Source organism: Aquila chrysaetos, chromosome 3 (genome assembly GCF_900496995.4).
Source record: "Aquila chrysaetos chrysaetos chromosome 3, bAquChr1.4, whole genome shotgun sequence".
In the NCBI taxonomy this organism is placed as follows: domain Eukaryota; kingdom Metazoa; phylum Chordata; class Aves; order Accipitriformes; family Accipitridae; genus Aquila; species Aquila chrysaetos.
The window spans coordinates 58,023,489-58,047,124 of NC_044006.1; positions in this window are offsets into that span (position 1 = coordinate 58,023,489).

A 23,636-nucleotide genomic window follows, 5' to 3' on the forward strand; every position below is an offset into this window, starting at 1 on the left:
TTCATGACCCACATTTTTATGCTACAACAATCGATTTTCTCTAGTGTAATAAAGAAAAAGGCTCAGGGATGCTGAGACATAAGCTTTGGTTGAATCCTGCACTTCAGCAGAGCAAGGCACAGAGAGGCAAGTATGGTGCTCAGCTGAAGCACACGCCTGCAGTTGCTGGAAAGCCCAGGAGCAGTCTCCAGGCAGCAGACCATTCTCATTAAGGCCAATCAGTCTATCAGGTTTCATACACCCGCGACAATTCGTCAGCTGAGTGCAGCGGGGAGAAAATTATACATCCAGAAGCTGGAGACATTCCCATAGACTCAGCAAACTGAACAATTCAAGACTAAGGTGTGTGGCTGCAAAAGCAATGTCCCAGAACCTATCACCATATTTTCCACTCCACTTGCCCTCCGCTGCATATTTAATTGATGATACATCCACGACTGCTGCACCGCTTGCAGTCTGATAAACCACGTTTGACTAGCCCTCACTGTGCAAGCAGGCACAGCTCCTTTTCATTTGTTGGTAACTATGTCAATGAAGGATTACGGGCATCAACAGTCACACTAACGTTTTAGGAAAAGAGGGTGGGGAATAGAAAAGAGCCTGAGAATGGGACACCTCAGCCATACAGATACACTTTACATAAATACCCCCCGATCTTAAATAGCATTTGCCATATGGCTTCAGTAGGACCTACTGAAAATTCATGAGTATTTTTCACACTGTCCTCAAAATATCATCAGTAAGAACAAACTCCATTTTAAAATTCTGCTATTTTAATATGAAAAATTAGAAGCATTTTCTCTTTTTTTAAAGAAAAATTAAACTGTTCTAATTTTCTCCTCCTTACTTTCTCATTTCCTAGTGAGGAAAAGAGGAAAGAAGAGAAGAGATACGTGTTTTCCAAATTCTCTCCCTTTTTCCTATTTTTCTATCTTTCCCAAGTAAGAAAACATAAATTGATGACAGAAAGGCTGTTTGCTCCACCACTCACTACTTAATGCTTTTCCCTCTCTCTTCCTTTCTTTCAGTGGAAAAAACCTGAGCATAAAACCAGAGCATAGGGATTTTCATATCATTTTAGAAAAGTTCTTGTTAAGAAGTTGCTTGAGAAAAAAGGTCTTGTGAATTACATTTTAAAGTTTGCATTCTATATTTGCCTATTGTAAATATTGTGGCTCACTAAGGCTTATCTGGATGAAAATCAGCAGCTTGAAAAAAACACTACTGTAAGTTACAATTTTTCAAACAAAAAAATGCAAACCAGGGATAAACACAACAGTTCCTAACCAGGTGAAGTACTCTTTTGATATAATTCTGCACATATTGATGTTTTCATTATTTATCGATCATCTAGAAAAGCAATGAAATGTAAATTAAGGAAATGTAAAGGTTGAGACATAGTATTATATATAAATGTAAAGTATAAATATGATATATATTTAATATATGTGGTACAGCATAGAATTGTATACTAAAAAATTTGCATATAGTAGCTTGGAAAGTGCAGCAAAAACTGGCTGTGGTAAAGAAATAACGCAGAATGTATCTGGAAATTATAGAAATACATTTGAAAAATCCTGCAAGTAGATATATTAAAATAAACACATGCTTTTGTATGGCTGTTGAGAGGAACTTAATCTTATACATTAAATAGTCAATATAAGTGAGAAATGTGGGAAGTGTCAATGCTGTAACAGAAGTTTGAGTGATAAAGCATTACATGTAAGACATACTTGCAAGGAGATGTAACTACAGAAAATACTTGAGCAGTTTTAGAGTGCGTAAATGAAGGCATCATATTGCAATACAATAGCAGGGATGTACGAGATTAGGCGTGGGAGCCAATCTGTAGCTAGGGTGAATTGTGGTGGCTCCATTACCTTTTTAGCTGCTGGCAGGTGGCAGGGCTGCAGGACAGGCTCTAGTGCTACTGCACTACGGTACTCCGCTCAGCTGGGGGGGCTTTGTCACCTCCCGGGGGTTCTGGGGGAAGCTCAGAAAGCAGAAACGGGAATGTTCAGGGCCCAGTGGGACTGAATTATGAGGAAATTAAAAGATCTGAGTATGTGTAGCTTGGCTAAGCATACCATTGAAGGGCAAGGGGAGGGGTCTTGCTAAGGGTTGTGAGGCCTCCTTTAGTACGATACACGAAAATACACGTATCAGCAATGACATGAATTTAAGAAGGGGAAATTCAGACTGAATGTTAGACAAATATCCTTCCTGATCATAAGTTCTATAAGACTAAAATAGTTTCCAAAGAAAATCAGAGAAACTTGGAGACTTTTCAAGTCAGGCTGGACAAAACACTTAGAAAATGCAGAGGAAGAAGCTGCCTTACCAGGAACACAGACTGGATTTCTTTAAAAGATCTTTTGTCACTTTTCAGTAAGACTTCTATGGAAATAAAATTGTAGTGTTGAGAATAACAGATATTAGTCTAAAAGTATTGAACAGTTAAAAATAAATACCTACTTGTGAACTAGATTGATCTAAAGAATGCAAAGGAATTTTAAAAGAACTGAATGTGAAAGTAAATGTAGAATTTAAGTCACGAGTCAAAACCAGTTGTGAGTGGAAAAAGGGCAGTCTGGCTGCACTCACCCTTCGATGCATTCTATCGTTCTGGCCAACACAACTTCATGGACCTGCCTAATGTTTGTAATGTTTGTAAAGTTCAGAAGAAGGGCAGCACTATTGATCGAAGGACAAAAAAGCATGAGAAGAGACCATAAAATCTGAATTTATAGACTATAAAAACGCAGTCTGAGGAGATTTAATTTTGGTATATAAAATCTTAAACAGTATAGTTAATGCCAAATGCACTTACTATTTTTTTGCTGGGGGACAGATAAGAGGACAAGGGGCATAATTGCAAAGTAAAGAAAAACAAATTTGAAACAGATGTCATGTGTCCCATTTTTCTTTGCACAGAGCCACAAGTGTATGCAGAATAGCTTATGAGTCAAAGGCTGAAGCTTAAACACTGGAGGATCATTCAAGAAACAATTACGGCAAATGGCATCCTGAGGGGATTAGAGTATTAAAAGAAAATGAACCTTAATAGACTGAATAGACTCCACTTAGTCCCTGAAATTTATTATGTTCATAAACCCCCAAAAAATACAGTAGGAGAAAGATAGAAGCTAAAGGTAGCCCAATTACTTAATAATATTTTGTTATTTCTCTGTATTTGAGTATAATTCTGGTCTTCATTTTTGCTATTGAATGGTAACACAAATATTAAATGCACATAAATACATTAAAGACATTTCAAGCCATTCAGAATCCGCTTCAGGCAAAATTAACAAGAACATTGCCTCTGAAATTTGGTGCAGCTGTTACTAATAAAAGAGCTCGTACTGCAGGCTGAAACAGCTGGAGATGATAAGTGAAAATAGAATTAAGGCTCAGTAATGCAGGTTTGCACTCTGGCGGGAATTCTGGACAAAACCTGCGTGTGGCCTCAGGTCTGATGGCCTTGTTCTGTACAGGACCCCAGTGACATGGCACGCAGCACCCCAGCCCTGGCCTCTCTGAGGACGGCCACACAAGTTCTGGCAGATGGGAGGTTCATGTATTCGTCTGGAAGACCATCCACATGTTCAGACATGCATGAAGATGAAAGCCTGCAAGTCAAACTTTGTGAAGAAGCGCAGTCCCTTTCTCCCTGCTGCCTGCCCTTCCCACCTGGGAGACCACTGTGCCTTTCCTCTTCCTACTAACACAGTTTCCACCTTTCCCCAAACGTTCTGTGTCTCAACCACTTTCACGTGCGTGGCCGCTCTTCCCTGCATGCTGCAATGCACAAGCGTTGAGAAGAGTAATGTCACATAGCTTTAAAGTCTCCTAGTTTAGGTGGTCACCTTGCACCACAAACTCTTACAACACTTTTCATGAAAAAATTCAAGACTGGTGTGCAACAGAAATTAGGAACCCTACTACAGTGAAAAGCAATATTCTACGTGCTACAGACCTTTCCTGGACTCTAGCAGAGAATGGAAAACAGGTACTCCACCTCCAGCTGCCTCAGAGGCAGAAAGAAGGGGAACAAAGGAGCATGCATTGCCCTGGGGCTGTCGAATCTGATATCCTGCTCTAACAATAGTAGCACCACCTGCTTCAGAAGAAAATGCAAGACAAACATATAATGACATACCCTTGAGAGGAAGTTTCTTTCTGACCCCAGGCTAGTAGTGATTGTCTGTTCCTTGCTATTCTCAGAGAATTTTACAATACTCTGCTGTGCAAATGTAGCTCATGACTAATGGGGTATGCCTTGTTCCAGAACTCAACTTAGAGCCTTTCTATTATTCCTCCCGAGCACCCATACCAGGGAACCTGGCACAGAGGTCTCCAAACCTGCATCAAAAAAAGGCTTTGGGAAATATGTATAACGGAACATCAGGCTGCGTAAATGTATTAGCCTGGATCTGAAAACAATACAGTCATTCTCTCCAGTCCCTATTAGTGCTGGGACAGCACAGACCCAGCCAGCCTGTAAGCTGAAGTGGCTGAGACAATACCAAGGACTGAAGATGTAAACCACAGAAATAAAACCTAAATGTAAATATTGATCAATTTCTTTTATATCTAGCCTGAGGCTGACTTACAGCCTACCAGGATGAGCTGGCCTGCTATCTATTTGGGCAGCTGCAGTCTGGTCCCAGCTATTTTCCTTCCCATGAACAGCTGAGGAACAACTGAGATTGACTGTGTCATGTAATAGGTCAACTGCATTGTATATGCTCCCAGGGCTTGGCCCTCTGATAGAGGAGAAGACAAGGCAAAAAAAGGGCTTCTTTTGAAACTTAACTGAACTTTGTAAGACTGCATCAGCAAACCAAATGAAGTGTTATGTGGTGTTCCTTTGGATGAGTGCTGGACTTCACAGAGTCTCTAAGATTCCTCTTTCCTGATAAAGAAAAATAAGCAAGCCAAATATGTTAACAGATTTACACTCTTTAACAATTTGGTAACAGGCCTGTGATTCACTCTAGCAAGTTTAGCTGCTAACAGTGAGCGATGAGAAGTGGGTAAGAAGGTGGTCCCACATCAGTTACCTTCCTGCTCTCACCCTTCTCTTTCCAACAGCTGTTTTGCTCTGGGGCTTCAATGTGCTTTGCCAAGTCCTGGGGACTTTACAGCTGCATCTGGGATTACCATATGTCTAGTCTTCCCTAGATATATCCCCAAGGTCTCTTCTATACGGACTTTTTTTTTAATAATTGCTGGCTGCTTCTGGGTTGGAGGGAGAGGGGGAGTTTAAGTCCTTCCTTCTTCCTTTTCCCGCAAAAAAACCAGAAAATCAGCTACAGACATGGCAGCAAGAGGTGCCAGCCACCAAAATGGTTACAGTTAACAGAATGGGCAGTGATGGAGTGCCTGAGGTGAGAAGGCTGTGACTGGGGACTGAGGAAAGAAGGACAAAAGTGCTTCAGTAGGAGGATGTTTGGGGGGAATGGGAGCACCAAGAAGAACCGGGAAGGATCAGGAGGAGACAAGGTGCTCTGAAATAGATTATTCAGGAAAAGAGGATAGCTCTGGAGTGAAAAGAGTAGCGAGAGTTTGAGAGGAGCTTGTGTCAGAGTCGTGGTGGCGAGACCGTAGTGGAAGTTAGACTTGGCCTTTGAGACAGCAAGAATGACAACTTGGGGCTCTATCTACATTAGGAAGTGCTGAAGGTTTTGTAATCAGAGTGGGAAATAACATAAAGCATCTTCCTCCTTAGGTGCTTCTTCCCAGGAGCCTGTTTTGTAGTAGGGAAATACACTTTCAGTAGCCCCTCTGGTATTACATAGGACTTCTTTTCCCCAGGACCCCTGCTCAGGGCTCCCTTGGTCCCCATCTCAATCTCTTCCTGCTTTCACTACTTAAAATATATTACTACTTACAGCAAGTTCTGGTGTTAATAAAACAGCTGAACATACTATTGTCTTCATTTCATGAATATAAGCATCATGTCTTTACACAGAGCTTGGCAGTTGTTAGACAAGGATTGCATATTTATTGTGAGTGGGACATTTATTGCAAATAGATTCAATTCATAAAGAAGTCAATTGGTAAGACATACTCGAGCCAAGAAAAGCAAAACTGCCTTCTATATCAACCATGGAGGGTGGCGAAAGTGAAGCATCTAAAATTAAACTACTCGGTGCCAGATTCCCACTGAGTAGTACCTGGCTCTGTGCAGTGAACAGGCTGGACTCCAGCCCACAGCTCTGCAGTCAGGTCTGCTCCTAAGGTCTAGCAGTGAGTGTCTTGCTCACACAGGACAGGGGACAGAGGGGACTTCATCATGTTAACATCTTTTGTTTGGGTCTGTCCCTTCTTTCCACACCCATGCCCACACCCTCAGCACATGCAGCTTCTTCCCTACCCCACGATTCTGGGTACACACTGAGCAACCCAAATTTTTTCCTTTAGTACTTATTCATTGATTCACACAGGCCTGTGTTGACTTATACCACTAAGGAGTTTGTTTCTCCTCCTTTTTCACACCACAATTCTTTTGCAGCTTTCCTCCTTGTGTCTGTATATAGCAGTGCTGCTGCTTTTAGCTTTTATATTTAACTGCCTTTTCTCTTGGGACACCCCTTCTAAACGTTTTCCATACCAGCACAAAGGTTCTGAGGGAAAAACAAAGTGTCCTAGTTTCAGCTGGGATAGAGTTAACTGTCTTCCTAGTAGCTGGTATGGTGCTATGTTTTGAGTTCAGTATGAGAAGAATTTTGATAACACTGATGTTTTCAGTTGCTGCTAAGTAGTGTTTAGACTAATGTCAAGGATTTTTCAGCTTCTCAAGCCCAGCCAGCGAGAAAGCTGGAGGGGCACAAGAAGTTGGCACAGGACACAGCCAGGGCACCTGACCCAAACTGGCCAACGGGGTATTCCATACCATGGGACATCCCATCCAGTATAGGAACTGGGGGGAGTGGGGGGGGGGGGGGATCGCTGCGCAGGGACTAGCTGGGTGCCAGTCGGCGGGTGGTGAGCAATTGCACTGCGCATCATTTGTATATTCCAATCCTTTCATTATTGCTGTTGTCATTTTATTAGTGTTATCATTATCATTATTAGTTTCTTCTTTTCTGTTCTATTAAACCATTCTTATCTCAACCCATGGGTTTTGCTTCTTTTCCCGATTTTCTCCCTCATCCCACTGGGTGGGGGGGAGTGAGTGAGCGGCTGCGTGGTGCTTAGTTGCTGGCTGGGGTTAAACCACGACACAAAGTCATGACCCCCCCCTGCCTGCCTTTCTTACCCCTATTCTTCATCCTCAGCTGTGCACACAATTTCCAGTGCCCTACTCCCAAGTTTGATAAAAGCATTTCTCTTTAAGCCTGCATTTTTTGCATACAGCCATCATCTCAAAATGACTGAACAGAGCCTAAGACCTAGTGCTAGCTGAAGCACAGCAATTCCACATTTCCAGGCTGACAGCACTGTTTTCTGCTTAGAGGAAAGCATTTGTCAACACTTTATTTCATAACCATATGCACAGGTCACACAGCTTATAATAAACTAAAGATATTGCATAGCTTTTCTACATGCAATAGTATTCTGTTGAGAACCGAGATGTCAGGAGTAATTTATACTCGTCTCTTTTTGTACCTCTGAGTAGACATAAATAAATATCAGACATCCTGCACAGCCTTCTTCCTATGAAATACTGTTTATTAACATCTGTTAAAATTAATATTTTTTTAATCCTCTCACCATTAATCATTTTAAAATGTGCTGTGTTTGTTAGTGCAGTATGACAGGCAGTAGAGACCCTTCCCCTCTTGCTTTCATCTCTAGCAAATTACATTACAGTGGCATCCTTTGGGACTGCAGAGTTTTGGATACATTAGCATTTCCTTTTACTAATACCCATTTTCATCCCTAAAATTACATGCTGCAATGGCTTGACCCTCTGCACATGACAGCTGAGGTCATGCATTTGATTCTCAAATATTTTAAATGTGTCCATTCTTAACTTACAGAGCAGGCAAAAAAAAAAAATAGACAGACATTAAAAATATGGCCTATTACAGTGTAAGATTTGAGCCCTGCAAAATTCTACATAAGTAGGTCTGTGCAAGCATGTCTAGATGGAAGAATTAAGGCCTGTGTTTCAAACCATATCACTAAAATCAACAGACTAATAGAAAATTCAACCATTAGGAATTCCAGAAGGAGCCAACCTTAAGCTAACATTTGCAGTTTCTCAACATAAACCCACAACGAGGTGTATGTTCATCACGATTGAAGAATGTATGCATATTCAGTACAGCTTCCCAGAACCTTTCTCAGGTCAAGCAGTACCTGCTGCAGCTCTTGAGAGCTCAGTGAGGATTTATCCTCCAAGACCAACTACACACACCAAAGCTGTACTGAGTTTGTGGGCAGAAAAATACACTGCAAACAGCAGCCTTGCAACAGTAAGCCTTTTTTAGCTGAAAATTAACATGGTCTACAGACAGCATCCAAACATGTGCAAATATTTTATTACATATTACTATGTAATTCTACGTACTTCTCTCACAAGGAGCTCCAGGCCTTGTTTGCCTGACACATGCAGAGCAGAAAACAGTGATCTGAGGTTGCAGAGCAATATGGATACAATTCCATATCACTTGAGGAATAGTTTACGACTGAGTAATTAAAGGCCATATTGCGACGCATATGCTCCCCTGAGTGAAGCAAGCACTGTTGACAGTGTTCATGTCTACAAACAGAAGGAGATTGAGGAGATGCAGAAGGGTTTGTTTTTCAGTCTTGGAACATGCCCAGAAGCTATCATGTTTACTCTTGTGCTTTCAGAAGCTTCTAGAGATATTGTATTGCCTGCAACACCAAACCTGCAGCCATTTCAGATGGTTTCTTCACTGCTGTTGGGAGAGGGAAAAAGGAAATACAGGATATAAATCCATAGTATAGTTGCTGGCCTGAAGAGACCTTCAGCTCCCATCAGACTCTGTAGAAACTGAGGATGCTCTATACATCACAGACTCAGGAGTTCTGGGAAAAAAAATAAAATTCTTGGGCATAGAATAGGGCCCAATAAAGTTGGCTAACACAAAAGGGAAACAAACCACAAAACCCTGAACAAACATATTCTCTTTATAATCCCAAACAGCTCCTTTCTGCAAACTACCCAACTACCAGGAGCTAGGGGATCACAGCCATGTACAGAGATGCTTTGACAAATACAGTAATAAACAAAGCCTCTACTAGTGACTCCAATGCCACTTACAGTATATATATTTTTTTTTTTAACCAATTGTGACTTTTTTTGTATCTCATTCCTACATTTTGTTGAATTCACTCTGTTTTGATAGCAAAATAATATTTCTTTTAAAGAAAACCACCTAACAAAAGCAAGGCCAGAGACAGAATGAATGTACTCTGGATCAGTGACTCAGATTCAAGATCATCCCTTACCAGAATATAAAAAGTGAAACCTGGGAAACAAAAGGCAATTGTATTTTCTACACCAGTGTATAAATCTATAGTAACCCAATTAACTTTACTATAATTATTTTTTCATGGAGGCTGAACAGATACTCCAGAGACGAGAAACAGCATGAAAATCCATCCGAGAGAGAGGTTTGAGAAAACTTTTGCTGAGAAGCTGACAGTTTATTAGCCAAGATCTGGAGAGAGGCAGGACATGGACGTGAATAAAATGGACATTCACAGTGCCAGTAATTAATTCTAATGAAAATTGCAGGGGAAACAAATTTTTTTGTGTCAGAACTTGTTAGATGTCCCCATAAACTTTAGCATTTAATATCTGCCTTCCCTTGGGGCCCGAAGCACCTCGCGCTGACCGCTGCCAGAGGTGGGAGAGGAGGCAGGAGGTACCACGGGTCTGAGCCAGTGCTGTGGTTCAGTGACCAACATTAGCCCGCAACAAAGAAAACATTATTCCTCTTGGAAACTTTCTTTTAAGCATTATATAGAGTCACTCTAACCCCACCGAGTGCCTCCTCCCCATCCCTGATCAGAGGGGAAACACATCCATTATTTTGCTTTCCGGTGAAAAGGGAGCACGAAGGCTGTATGTGGGCGCCTGTCAGTCACTCTGCCCATCTGTCAGACCCCACCTTTCTCACCTTCCTCCCACAGGTTTTGAACTGTTGGGCAATTCCAGCTGCATTTGACAAAAGATAGTAAGTCCCAACCGTTTGGGACAAGGGGACTACCTCTCCCAAGTAATTTGACATCAGCTTTCTGAGGCAGAACAAGGGTGGCCTCAAATGCCAGCATGTCTCAGTGCCTCTGATCTCCTCCAGCTGACGCAAGAGGTACCGAGAGGGAACTACCAGGTCCAATAAATCTGAGCACGTGGCTGCCTTCCCACCAACATGTCCTCTGGACTTGTGGTTAATAAGGAACTGAGGCAGATGCTCCTTTTCTTTCGTAATGGGAAAAAATCCAGCAACAGTCAGAACAAAGGGACACACGCTCTGCTAATTATAACAAGAAAATGAAAATTTTTTTATGCCTTTCTAAAGGGATCCATAATTCGCTGCCATCACACCTGTCACCGAACTTCTTTGTAATTTAAGAATATGCTTTCTTTTCCATTATCATGGAACATCTATAAAGGTTTATAACTTAACTAAACTGAATTCAGCTTAAAAAATTTAGGTCCAGACAGAGTAATTTTTCTATAGTATTTTATTATCTGCAAAATTTGCTTTTTAGAGCAGAATACATAAATTAGAGTTATGGGCACAGAAGATTACTGTCCATGTCCAGAAATGCCTATCATCTGGCAAGCAATGAAGTAAATAATTAGAAAAGCAATTAAAAAATAACAAAAAGCCACATGAACCGCTGCAAATAATATTTGCAGAATATGTTTCCAGTCTCATAGAATCAGGCCATTAGAGCATGCCTGCTTAGGAAAATTGATTGACATAAAGACAGTGTAATTTACCAGAATAATGTATTCTCCTTTCTTCCCTTAACTATCCCAGTTTACCTACTCCATGTGGATATGATTCCAGATTAAACTGATTTTATTAAACAATAGCTTTATTAAAAATAAAAGACTATTAATCTATCAGTTTCCTCAAGTGGAAAAGCTTTTAAGACAATTTCTGAGATCACCAGCTTAAATAAAATGAACCAAATGGCTTCTTCAGCTCTTAGCATGGAAGTTTTGTCCCACATAATGCCACATTTCTAAATGCTCATGCAAGCAGCTGAGATAGATAGGCAGAGTTGGGCTTTGCGTTCCACCATTGGGGACATGGCAAATGTATAAACTCTAGGCTTCCTTTTAATACAAGTCAATTTCTAAAAATTCACCTTTTGTAGCAGTCCTTGAAAGTCTAACATGACAGAAAGGAATCACTGGGGATGCAAGGAACAGGTAGCTGGTGTCAGTTGTAGCAAGATGCGTGTAATAGAAGTCAAATTTTTGCATACTCTAAGGGGACCCTGTGTCATTTACCTTATGTGTCAAATATTTATACAATATCTCTGTCTTTCTGTAGTCTGGTAGGGTGGTCCATGAAGCAGGAGCTGGTTATGGAGGAATGTTAACCAAAAAGTTAGCAAACCTACATAGAAATGCTAGGGCTGGGCCTTACTGTGAAGAGGGTCTGGATATAATCCATCTTGGTTTAGGCATTTACCTGTAGTGCCTCTGTTAGATGTCTAGCACATCTGGACATTATCAGGATGATCCGGCTCATCTAAGAGCTGAACTACCCTTTGAAAATAAAGGGGTCACAGTTCAACTTTTTGAGGGTGATTGCATCCATCCATTGGGTGAAAATAGGTCTTCATGCCTACATTAAAACCTTCTTCTCTTTTATCTATACTGCCATAATTACATCATCAACCCCAACACCTCCCACCCAGAAATGCTCATATGAAAGTGGTCACACTCATACCCTCCTAATGATGAAAGTGCCTCCCTAAGGAATTTTACCCACTTGATGATGCAAATCAAAAATCCTACAATTCTGCATGTAACACTTATTTCCTTAGCATAAATTACATCTAAGTCACTTCTGGAAATAGGTCACAGACTTCCATCTTATTTCATGCATTAAAAATATTTATGACTTGACTTTAAAAGCAATTTTTTTCCAAAGTCACTTGTACAGAACATTGTTTTAGCATTGCTCTCTACAGCATTCTGAAAAATGAAGGCTGTCTGCTGCTCTATTGCCTTTTTCCCTCCCAAGTGCAGCAGTTCCCTGCCATGTATTTTTCTGTTCCAAACCTGATCATTAGACCGGACAGGAGTTTAATAATAACTAATTGCTCATGTTATGCTTAGTATTTCCATGCAGCAGAGCTCCAGATTACCCTGTATGCAGTACATCCTCCATTTGTTTTGCTGCTTTCTGAAGGCCACTGTGACAGCATATTTGAAATAGCTATCCTTTACAGAGACAACCTCTAGAATTTTGGGGGGAAGGATTAACTCTGTGTATATCTGCATGGTATGATTATATGTGCATACATGCATGCATCTTTGTAATCCATGTATTTCTATATAATTTTCTATATTTACGTGTTCAAAAATCAGGTAATTGGTGGAGCAGAATGGTCAAAAGGTCTCATTAAGAATCTGCAGCACAGGTCTAAGCCCTGCTCTGAACTCCTGCTGAGGGCTGCCTCCAAGCAGGCAAGCTGTAAGTGTGCACCAGCTTGCTGAGCTAAGGAATCAAAGGTGGCCAGACATCATGCCATATTATTGTTTTACACGTGATTCAGAAATAAGCACACCACATTAACTTGATCGGTCTTGCTCTGATGTTGCTGCTAAGGAATTTTATGAAAGGCTTGAAAGACTGTAGAAGACAGAAATCATTCAGTGAAGTGTTTTGTGTAATTCCTTAAGGTCTCTATTAGGTTTCTGCAAAATACTGTTGGCTCATTCATTTTCAATGCTTTAAAAAATTTGCCACAGGACATACCTCCGGAGAGGTACACACTAATACACACTCTAACCTGTCTTTTCTGTGTTTTCCCTTCCCTCTTACCCTAGCATCCTCTCCTGAGCTCTATTGTCCTTAGAAACCTACAGGTACATGAAGTAATCAGACTTGATAGTCTACTCCATAAAACAGTATTCTTATTTGTTCATGTGTAATTTATAGGAGGCAACCTCAAATTTTATAGAATCACCCAGTTTATGTCTCTCTCATGGCAGGAATAGAGAATTCAGCAGTATTATCCTTCACTCCAGTGTGTGCCCCTGTTTAATATGCCTCTACTTGTTTCCTAATACTTTTTCAGCCATCAAAGGACCTGAAGTAGCTAGTGAGGTAGAGAACATAATGGTTTTTCTGCATCCTGTCTGCTCATTAACTCTATGGCAAAGTGACCCAACAAATTGCTCCACCAGTTCCCACTGCAGCTTGAGTCTAAGTATACCTTATTATGCAGCCTTGAGATTTGTATTAAAAGAAAAGGGCTTAATGTGAGTGATTATACATTTACTTCCCAGCCCAGGAGACGCATTGGTATTGGTTTGTGTTTGTTTGTAAAGAAATACTGTGCTAGCTGCCAAGTCATTAGAACGTTACAAGCTTCAATCATAATTTTTAAGAGCATTTCTTTGTTTACATTTTGTTGTCCCAAAGGTGATTAGCTGTTTTGCTAGAAGGTTACTTTGTTATTCTACTGCAAGGTTCTGGAATGAACTTCAGATGGGATTAAAAATTCCTCTGTAGCCAACAGCAGCACTTGTGAGCGTTGCTTTTATGCAAGCATATGACAGCATTCAAGCTTTGGCACTAGTGCTGATAGTCCCTCTGCACCCTCTTGTCATGTACTCCTATTTGCAAAGTTTCATCAGACTTCATTCACTGACCATAAAAAATAAAATGCTGAGCCATTCACTGCCACTTCAGCTCAATAACTGAAGATTTCTGGGGAGTAAATACAAAAGGTCTGAAGCTTTGCATAGTGTTTTTAAACCACCATTAACTTAAAGAATATGACTAGGTAGCACAGAGAAAATTAAAAATTAATATATAATTGATCCTTTGTGTTTCATTTTTAAATCAAGCTGAGAGATTAAAAAGTTAGTCTAAATCCACTGGTAAGCCTAGAATCACTGATTCCCAAGGCTTTTGTACAATCACCGCTTTATATTCTGTCCATGCTCTGTATGAATAGACGTGTTTAGAGCCCTAAACCAAGCTGAAATTCAGTTTGTATAGGCAGATAAAAATATGTTTGCTCTTCTAAACTATTATTCATTTTAAAAATCAAGTCAGAGCCCCGTTATACTCTGAAGTGAGTAAATTTGGGCTGAAAATCTCGGGAGAGAAGGTATTTTTGTATTTTATGCTTCCAGTTGTTTGGAAATAGCCCAAGAGCAGGTATATAGAAAGGCAAATATAATGACGAGAAGTCAGCCAAGCTCTCTCAAAGGCTCAAAAAGAATTGAACTTACTTTTTAGATGAAGGCTTTTATTTCGTGTTCAGTATTGGTATGTTTTGAGATATTTTGTCTTGAAACTCAGTATGCATAGCTGCTTCATCAACACACACTTAAAGCACTATCACATGGATATATTTATGATCCTTTGAACTAATACTCTTAGGGATTTTCTCCTCAAATGTGTATAGAGCCAATGAAAAATCTGAATGTATTTCAGATGCCATGCTAGACATTGAAGTGTATATGAATCTTGTACTGAAAGCATGCTGGTTTTGGCTGGGATAGAGTTAATTTTCTTCACAGTAGCTAGTATGGGGTTATGTTTTGGATTTGTGCTGAAAACAGTGTTGATAACAGAGGGATGTTTTAGTTACTGCTGAGCAGTGCTTACAGAAAGCCAAGGCCTTTTCTGCTTCTCACCCCACCCCACCAGCGAGGAGACTGGGGGGGGGCACAAGAAGTTGGGACGGGACACAGCTGGGACAGCTGACCCCCACTGACCAAAGGGATATTCCAGACCATATGACACCACGCTCAGTATATAAAGCTGGGGGAAGAAGAAGGAAGAGGGAGACCTTCAGAGACGTCCCAAGCAACCGTTACGCACGATGGAGCCCTGCTTTCCTGGAGATGGCTGAACACCTGCCTGCCCGTGGGAAGTGCTGAATGAATTCCTTGGTTTGCTTTGCTTGCACGCGTGGCTTTTGCTTTACCTATTAAACCGTCTTTATCTCAATCCACGAGTTTTCTCACTTTTACCCTTCTGATTCTCTCCCCCATCCCACCAGGAGTGGGGAGTGAGCAAGTGGCTGTGTGGTGCTTAGTTGCTGGCTGGGGTTAAACCACAACAGAAAGTTACCTCTTTAATGATCTTAAAAAGTGAATTATAAATTGAGCAAGCAAGAATAAAAAATAATTCTTGAGCTATAACATTCTAAATAACTTTAGCATCCTTTCATCTCACCATGGATACATAAATGCTTAGTACATACATGCCCCTAATGCCTCCTACACACTGCAGATTCCTGGTCTGGACCACATTTTTATAGCCAAATTCCTGAAAAACAGCTGATTCAACTTTTAAAAAAGTGGTGTAAATAGAAGTAAACCAATAATGACAATATTCATTTGAGATAAAATTTTGTGGTTAATATTGCACCAAGGCACATTAAAACTTTATTGTAAAAATAATCAACAAACCTTCTGTTTTCTAAATTAACAAGACCGCTTATGATCTGCAGTCTTATATTCTCAACAAAACCTGGATTCTATTATTCTGCAACAGAACATTTCACCTAAAGTGCTTCCCTGTACCTCTCACTTCTTTCATAACTTACAACCCCAGGTTTGGAATATTTCCTGTAATGCCTGTTCCCCTGGCTCCTGACTAAACAGAACTAGGTTAGACTGAGGAGGCTTTCTTTTACAGGCAATGACAATGTATTTACATGAAACCTTCCAGGCAGAAAAATGCCATGCCTTAAAAAGAGTTTAGGAATCACCTCAATTATTATTACACTGTAGCCATATCAGTGGAAAGTAATCTTTTCATCTTTTCCTTAGAGAAGTGTTTTATTTTGAAAGGGATAAACAAAATTTTTACTCTGAAAGAAATACATCCAATATTTTAGATTGAGCCACTTAATTAAATTATACTGAAGAGCAGAAAGGAACCATATCTTGAAGCGATTTCATCTAAAAGGACTTATATTAAATTAACAAAAGCTCGGACCTTGAGGTCCTGCTTTAGTTTTCAATCAAACAAATGTTTAACATTGCAGTGGAGATGAGCCTATTTAAACACAGGTAAACAAAATCACAGTCTGAATGGTTTGAGCCAAAGATGAAATAAAACAGACAAGATCCCCAGCTGGTGGATAACTCCATTGCTTTTAGCTAATGTTTTTTGATTTATACCAAGCAATCTCCTCTCTCTTTGTTTTGTTAGTCTTCTTTCTACTAATCCCCTGCAGATCCAGGAAAAAACATGAATTGAATTTTAGTCTATGTGAATTTTGCCTCAGAGAAAAGCAGATTTCAATGTCCACCCCATGGAGAAGGTAGGCACAGATGTGGGATGGAGTTAGTGACCTCAGTGATTAGCAACACATTGCCTAACACTGACTTCCATGATAGAATTCACAGTCCTATATGCAATCAATGAGTAGAGGGAGAAAGGCACCTCAGAATTAAATCCTCAGAAACAAATTCTGCGAAATACAGTGAAACTAATCAATGCTTTGACAAACTCCAGAACTAGTGCAAGGTACGGGTCGGGAGCATGCACATAGAGCAGAAGGGAGAAGCAGCAGGATGACCCCTTTTACAGCACCAAATTATTAGATCAAGCCTGTTTGGCTCATGTTTTTCTGAACTTCAGGAAGAACCCTTCCTTTGATCAAGCTTCAAAGCCCTAAACTCTCGAGTCCACAGAGTGGGGTGAAAATAGGCATTTGGCTAGTTCTGTTACACATTTTGACTAGTGACATTCACTGTATATTTTATTCAGCCCCCAAACTTCAGACAGCTCTAGGATTAGGCAGCTGCTCGGTAGGACCCTGAGGACTGCAATTTTGGACTTCAATTTTTAAATCCTAAGAGCAGTATCTGAACAAGACATAGTCTTATAGTAAAAGTTACAACTTTATTTCAATGACAATAATATCAGACATTTTATTTAATCTAGTTGTGTTTCTGAGGCCTTTAGCCAGCCACCACTCTAAGACCACAGTGCCTCAGTGAACTGGGATGCAGCATCCCTCCCAGCAGGTCTATTGCAGCCCACCATAAGCAGAGCGGCTTGGTTCCAGCTCTGCGAGACTCTGATAGTTCAAACAGCATGGCACTAATGATTCTTTCACATAACCCATGCAAGGGTAATAAAAAAGACAATACCAACGTAATGAGCAAGATACAAGTATCTAGAGAGAGAATTACAGACCGCCTTCAGATACACTTCTAAATAGGAAAGAGAGAGCTGCAGAAAAGGCAGGAATCAAGTTAGGGTGACGATGCAGGAAGCATCAGTACTAAAGTCTTCTAACAGCCATGATTTATATCAAGTAATTTACTGGCTGAGTATAGAACAGAGCTATCAACAGAGGAAGGACAAGACAACCCTGTATGATCATGTGTTTTTTAAGACATATTTGATTCAGTCTGTTGCTCTGCAAAGGGGAAAAAACACTGTCCAGAGGCATCACTGTTAGTCTTGGGATGAACACTAAGCATTTACAAAATGTCTAAATAACTTTATCTGATTCAAAGAACTCCCACTGGCCTCCTGCCCTATTGGGAGTACTTCATCACTGGTATCTTGTCTTCTAGGGAAATAAATCTTGTGTATGTATCTTTACACACTATGTATGGTGGTGAGCTAGTATAGGAATCTCAGCACCTGTGTACAGGGTGTGTAAGTAAGCAAATGTGTAAGAGCCTGAATGATGTGCTGAAATACCCATTGAGAAAAATGCCCGGAAAATCCCTATTTCAGATCAAGGGCCTGACAACTAAGAATAATGCAAGTTAGCCCCAAATGAGGATACTGTCTATTGCTCAGCATTCTTAACCTGAGCAGTTTTTATTACTGCATTCTCATAAACTTCCTCATTAAAAATTGGAACACAATTTTGAAACAAAATATGATAAAACTGCAGAGAAACACCCACCTGGATTCTAGGCATGAGCAGCTGCATGAGCCATCTGTACATACCATATGTTTAGTGCTTGATTTAGGGTGAATTAACAGGGATTGGAGGTAGACTGAATATCTACAGTGCAGTTAAGAAACTGCTTTACTTCACACTTTCTTACATTTAAATCTCCCTTTTATTTTCCTGTGATGTTATTTTTTTTCTCCCTTGTCTATTGGTGGCAATCAGTGCATATGAACAAAAATATTACCCAGTCCCAGCCTGGTGTAGATCAAAGAGTGACTGTGCAACTCCTGTTTCAGACAATTGATAAGTTTGGTTATTTTGAGACACCCCATTTAGTCCAATGTTTTAGTGCTCTCCTACTTCTAAACAGAAAAATTTTTTTAAAAAAGTAGAATTTGTTAATGAAATCAAGTGTGGCATACCTTGGCTTCACATCATGCTTAACTTTACATGCTGTGAATAGTCCTAAGCCAGTTTTCATAGTGCTGCAGTTCTACTATCAGGTTCCAGAATGTAAGCCCAGGTTCACCCAAGAGTTTGAAAGCCACATGTCAAAGTTGGCTCAAATTTCACATGAATGCAGATCAAAAGCTTCAAGGACCTGAAAGCATGTTTAAAAAAAACAAATCTATGGATCCAATGGAATTTTAGTTTGCATGGGGAGATTTGTTTAAATCCCAAGTGCATTCAGAAATGCTGGAGTATGAACCTATGTGAACAGAAGCCAATAAATTTCCTGTTAGCTTTGGATTCTCTCTCTCACACCAAATATCAAACATGCTTTTTTCTTCCGCCAGCCAGGATTGTAGCTTGTTAGCAATATCCTGAGCCCAAGAGATTTTCAAGGGCTGTAGCTGAAACTGCTGCATTTCTTACTCTGCTTGCAAACTAATAGCATATTGTGAACACCTCCAGAAACAATATAGTAATAATTATGTTATTGGTACTAATAATCCAGCTACAAAACATCTAAAACCTAGTATCTACAGTATATGCAGTATCTATTAATAGTTTTGCAAATTCATAGAACATCTATAAAATGCACAAAATTTTAAATTATTTTAATTCTTGCTTAATTACTTAGTATAAACCCAAAGCAATTAAATTCAATATAATGAGGATAGACTAGACAGAGTAAATAGTGTTTAGCAACCATGTCTTTTCAAGATGTTGTTAACAAGCTACAGCTGTGGCTTTTGGAGGAGAAATGGCTTGAAGATTTGAAAATGCAAGCTATTTGGTGCACAATAAAGAGACTAAAAGCATGTGTATATGGGTGTCTAGAGACACGGTATTTTGAAAAGTTTTAGAATGTAAATGTCAGAAATCTTCTTACCAGGAATTTTATCAGAAGTAGGTATCAGCCACATAGGTGTGTGTTCAGAGATAAGTGTGTGTTAATTCTAGCCATGTGTGCAATTTTCTATGTGTGTTAGAGTGAATCCAGTCCATAATATCTGTGCTTGAAATCTCTTTAGTAGTTCTTACAAGATTTCTTGCTCTTTGTGGCATGATAATCAGCAATCTCACAACAAAAATTTTCAAATATTTTCACCATCCTGAAGAGAAGAAATAGTGCAGTACCAGCTGGTTTTGCTTGACTGTAATAACACTAAAAATGAAACTTGGAAAATTATTATATTTTCCAGATCCTTTTAAACAAAACCCAGAAGTGTTAATAGGTGGATTTATACCTGGAGATTTGATGATACACTTCAATCATCCTATAACAAATCAGAGCTTTCTGACCAAAAGTATCATTTTCATTCATTTTCATTGTGATCACCCTACACTGACAGAATTTATTCAAATTCTTTTATTCATTCACAAAGAAAACTTAACTATATAGTTGTGTGACTTCAAGAAATGCAAAATTCAGAAAAATGTTCTGTTGGAAGAAAAAACTAAATCGGGTACCTTGTGTCCATGTTGTTTTATCATTTCATCTTAGTTCCTCAGGTGATGTTTTAAATCAAAAGGACTCAAACAGGTTCCCTCATGCTTCACGTTTTTCTAGGGGCAGTGTGCTAGGTCTGGATTACAAAAACTTCCGTCTCAACAGCACAACTCAGTCTGCATGCCAAAGAGTGATACTTTTCAACAGTCTTTTGAAGCCACATCCCTCTCTCAAAAGAAAATGTTAATTTTGTTAGCCTGTACAGCTCAGTAATACCAAATGGACTCATTATCATTTGTTACCCAATCATTACCTTGTCAGTTCCTTACACTTCATTGAAGTTTGCCATGAGCACAAAGAACACAAGCTTCCATCCCTCATCTCTGTTTTCTGATCCCAAAGTATCCTAAACATCCTCTCTCTGGATGCCTGCACAAGTATTTAATGTCAAGACCAATGCATTTCTCATTATCACATTAGAATCAACAAGTTGACAAGCAGCTGCAGGTGATGACTGCTACTGAGCTGAACTGTTTCACAGCTCAGCTCTTGGCACCGCTTTTGCTGCATGGGCTTTCAGCAACTGGTAATGGCTCATTGCCATGTTTAGAAGGCTCAGTTTGTTCTTTCACATGTATTCGGGACTCCAGCCAAGATTTTGAAAGGTAAAATCCTAAAAAGAGTTAGGCAACCACTTCCATATGCAAGGGCCTAAGCAAATGCTTTCAAATCTAACTGATCCTGTTGATTATTAGATATGGATGTAGCCACCTTACTTTTTAAGATCCTAATGTTTCAAATCCTGGCTAGCTTTATGGCTTACAGCATTACCATACAGTCTTCCAGCCATGACATTAGACACTGCAGGCTGTGTCATGTGCAAGACAGAGACCATGCCATCCTGGACATAGAAGGTACACATGTGGGCTACTGCTCTTTCTTTGGCAGGAGAGGGTTGGGAAAGTACTTAAGAACAGAGAGCCAGAGACATTAATGACATAAGTGTCTGTACCTAAACTGTCATCCTAAAAATTGCATTCAGCTGACAAAGTAGACCTCCGGCCATCTGCCTGGACACGTAACTTTGTGCAGACCAGCAAGTCTGTAGTGCTCAGCAGCTAACTTAATTGTCTAAACCTGGTTTGATTCAGATGACAGTCATCTCCCTATTTAAGTCCCTTTGATAAGTGATCTAGCAGATATTTTCAGAGCACACCTCCTCCACACAAAAAGAAATCAATATCACAAAACTGTGATGGTGTCCTCTACTTTCCTTTAAAATGCCATAGAGAAGGATACACCACTTGTTGCTTTCATATAAGCTCTTACTTGCTCCTGTGCTCATCTTGGTAGTGGCAAACAAAGGTTCAAAAAGCTTCTCTGCCTAAAGAGATAAGAACCCACATTTCATATTGTCCAGGCAATTACAGCCTCCCAGGAAAGCACCCAAACTGTCAATTCTAAACATTTATGAATGGGAACGCAGACCTTACTGGGTATGTGCACTAAGCTGAAAAGGAAAATTTACAGGATCAGAGAAAGAGGAAGCAATGGCAGGTAAGGGTTTGATTTTGTAACACAGAGTTTATGTCATTTAGTCAAGACTGGCATATCTGTATTTGTGCTCACAGCTTCTACTGCTATAGTTTAGCAACCAACTGTTTAACATAAAATGTAGAAACCACTCAGGAGAGAGACACAAAAGTCCAGGACAATCTCAGCAGTAAGCCCCAGGACTGAATCATGCTTCTTCTCATACATACCATCTTTCTCTAAACCAGTAGTGACGTCTCTGTAGGTAAACTAGATGTGTTCATGACCATCACCTGGCCCTGCGGTCAGGTGGCATGGAACAACCCACATCCCTGCCTCCAAATTTTCCTAACTTCCAAAACAAGATGGCCACATGCAAACTGCCAGCTGAGAAAGGTCCCTGGCCTGCACTAGCTCCCAAACCAGGTAGGAGAACTGTTTAGGTAAACAGGATGCCAAGACACACAGTTGCCAATTTAGAGGATTTAAGAGAAAACACTGATTTTCCAACCCCTGGCAGCATTCCCTAGAGCTGTTTCATTCACTCATACAGAACATACAGCTTGATTCCTTTTAGCCAGCAGCTTAGTTTCCACACAAGAGGGTGCCCCTATGCATCTTTAGCCTATAGCTTGGCCATCACAGACCTGTCTACAAGGAGGAGATTTGTGGGTCAGAGCCTCCCTGGATGCAGGAGAGGACAGACCTGGACTCTTCAGTCTCCAGCGTGCCCTAGTCCTAAGGCTGTTAGGTAAAACCAACGTGCCTTCATCATGCCTAGTTTTAACAGGATCGTATGGCCTGCATTGTGCAGGGCACTGGACCATATGACCCCAGAGTTCCTTCTAACCTAAATTACTCTGTGATGCTGTGACACAGCTACATTTTCTCAGTTACTAACCTACGAGTGTTACATGTGCATAGAGATTATTCAGTGGATTGGAGTCCTTTATCAGCCTCTCCAATCAAAGATACAGCATCCCACCCGCCCTGAAATCCTCCTTCACAAGAACACTTAGTGAATGACCTCATTCCCAGAATCAGGCAACTGGACAAAACCTGCGCCATGGGGCAAATACAGATGCAAAGGTCCGGGGCCAAACAAGGACATCTACTGCAAGCCTGCACTTCCATGAGCTCGGATGGTTACTGCTCAGATTTTTCTGAAGATACTTTATACAAAACTGAATTCCGTTTAAGGTCCTGTATTGAATCCTGGTTTTGTATCTAAATGTTAGATCAAAATTACTGCAACTCTTCTTAAAATCAGGTTTTGTTAAGCCTTGTGAAGAGAAGGCTAAAAGAGAAATCTAGCTGCAGTTATGTACGACCTGAAAGAGCGTTACAGAGAAGATACCTAGACTTCCACTTTGGTGCACAGCCAAAGCACAAGAGGCAATGGTTACAAGCTGCAACAAGGGAAATTCTGGTTATACATAGGAAAATATTCTTTACCATGTGAGTGGCTAAGCCACTGGAACAAGATGCTCAGAGAGACTGTGGAACTGCCATCCCTGGAGATTTTCAAACCTCTACTGGATTGGGCCCTGAGCATCCTGATCTAGATTTAAAGTTAGCCCTGCTTGGAGAGATGATTGAACTTCATGACCTCAAGAGGATTCTTCCAACCCAAATCTTTCTGTTATTCTATGGTATTTTCTATACAGGCACTGAAAAGAAAGGGTCAGTAGGACTTGGTTACGTTTGGACAATTGTAAACCTGTGGCTCAGCCACTTATGAACTTGTTTCTCATGTCAGCTTAGCCTTCTTTAGCCTGGTCAATAAATTTTTATGTGATGTAATTTTTCACTTAACAACTTTTTTCCAGTTTGTTCACACTTGTTACTCATTTTCTCATATTTGTTGAATGTTTATTTTGTTCCTTTCTTTTCTAGACAGCTTGTTCAATTTTTTTAATTATTTCTACCTTTCTGCTTTTTATTCCATATGCACTTCATTTGTCTTACTTATCCAGCACATCCCTCTTTATTCTGCTGAGGAAGCACTTATCTACTACAAGTAGGAAAGTATAAAAAAGTAAACAGCCCTTCCAATTAGTTGGACAGAACTTTTGTCATTTTCTCGAGAAAGCAAAACTTTAAGGATTACTTTTGCAAGAATAATACGTTTCTTCTTGAC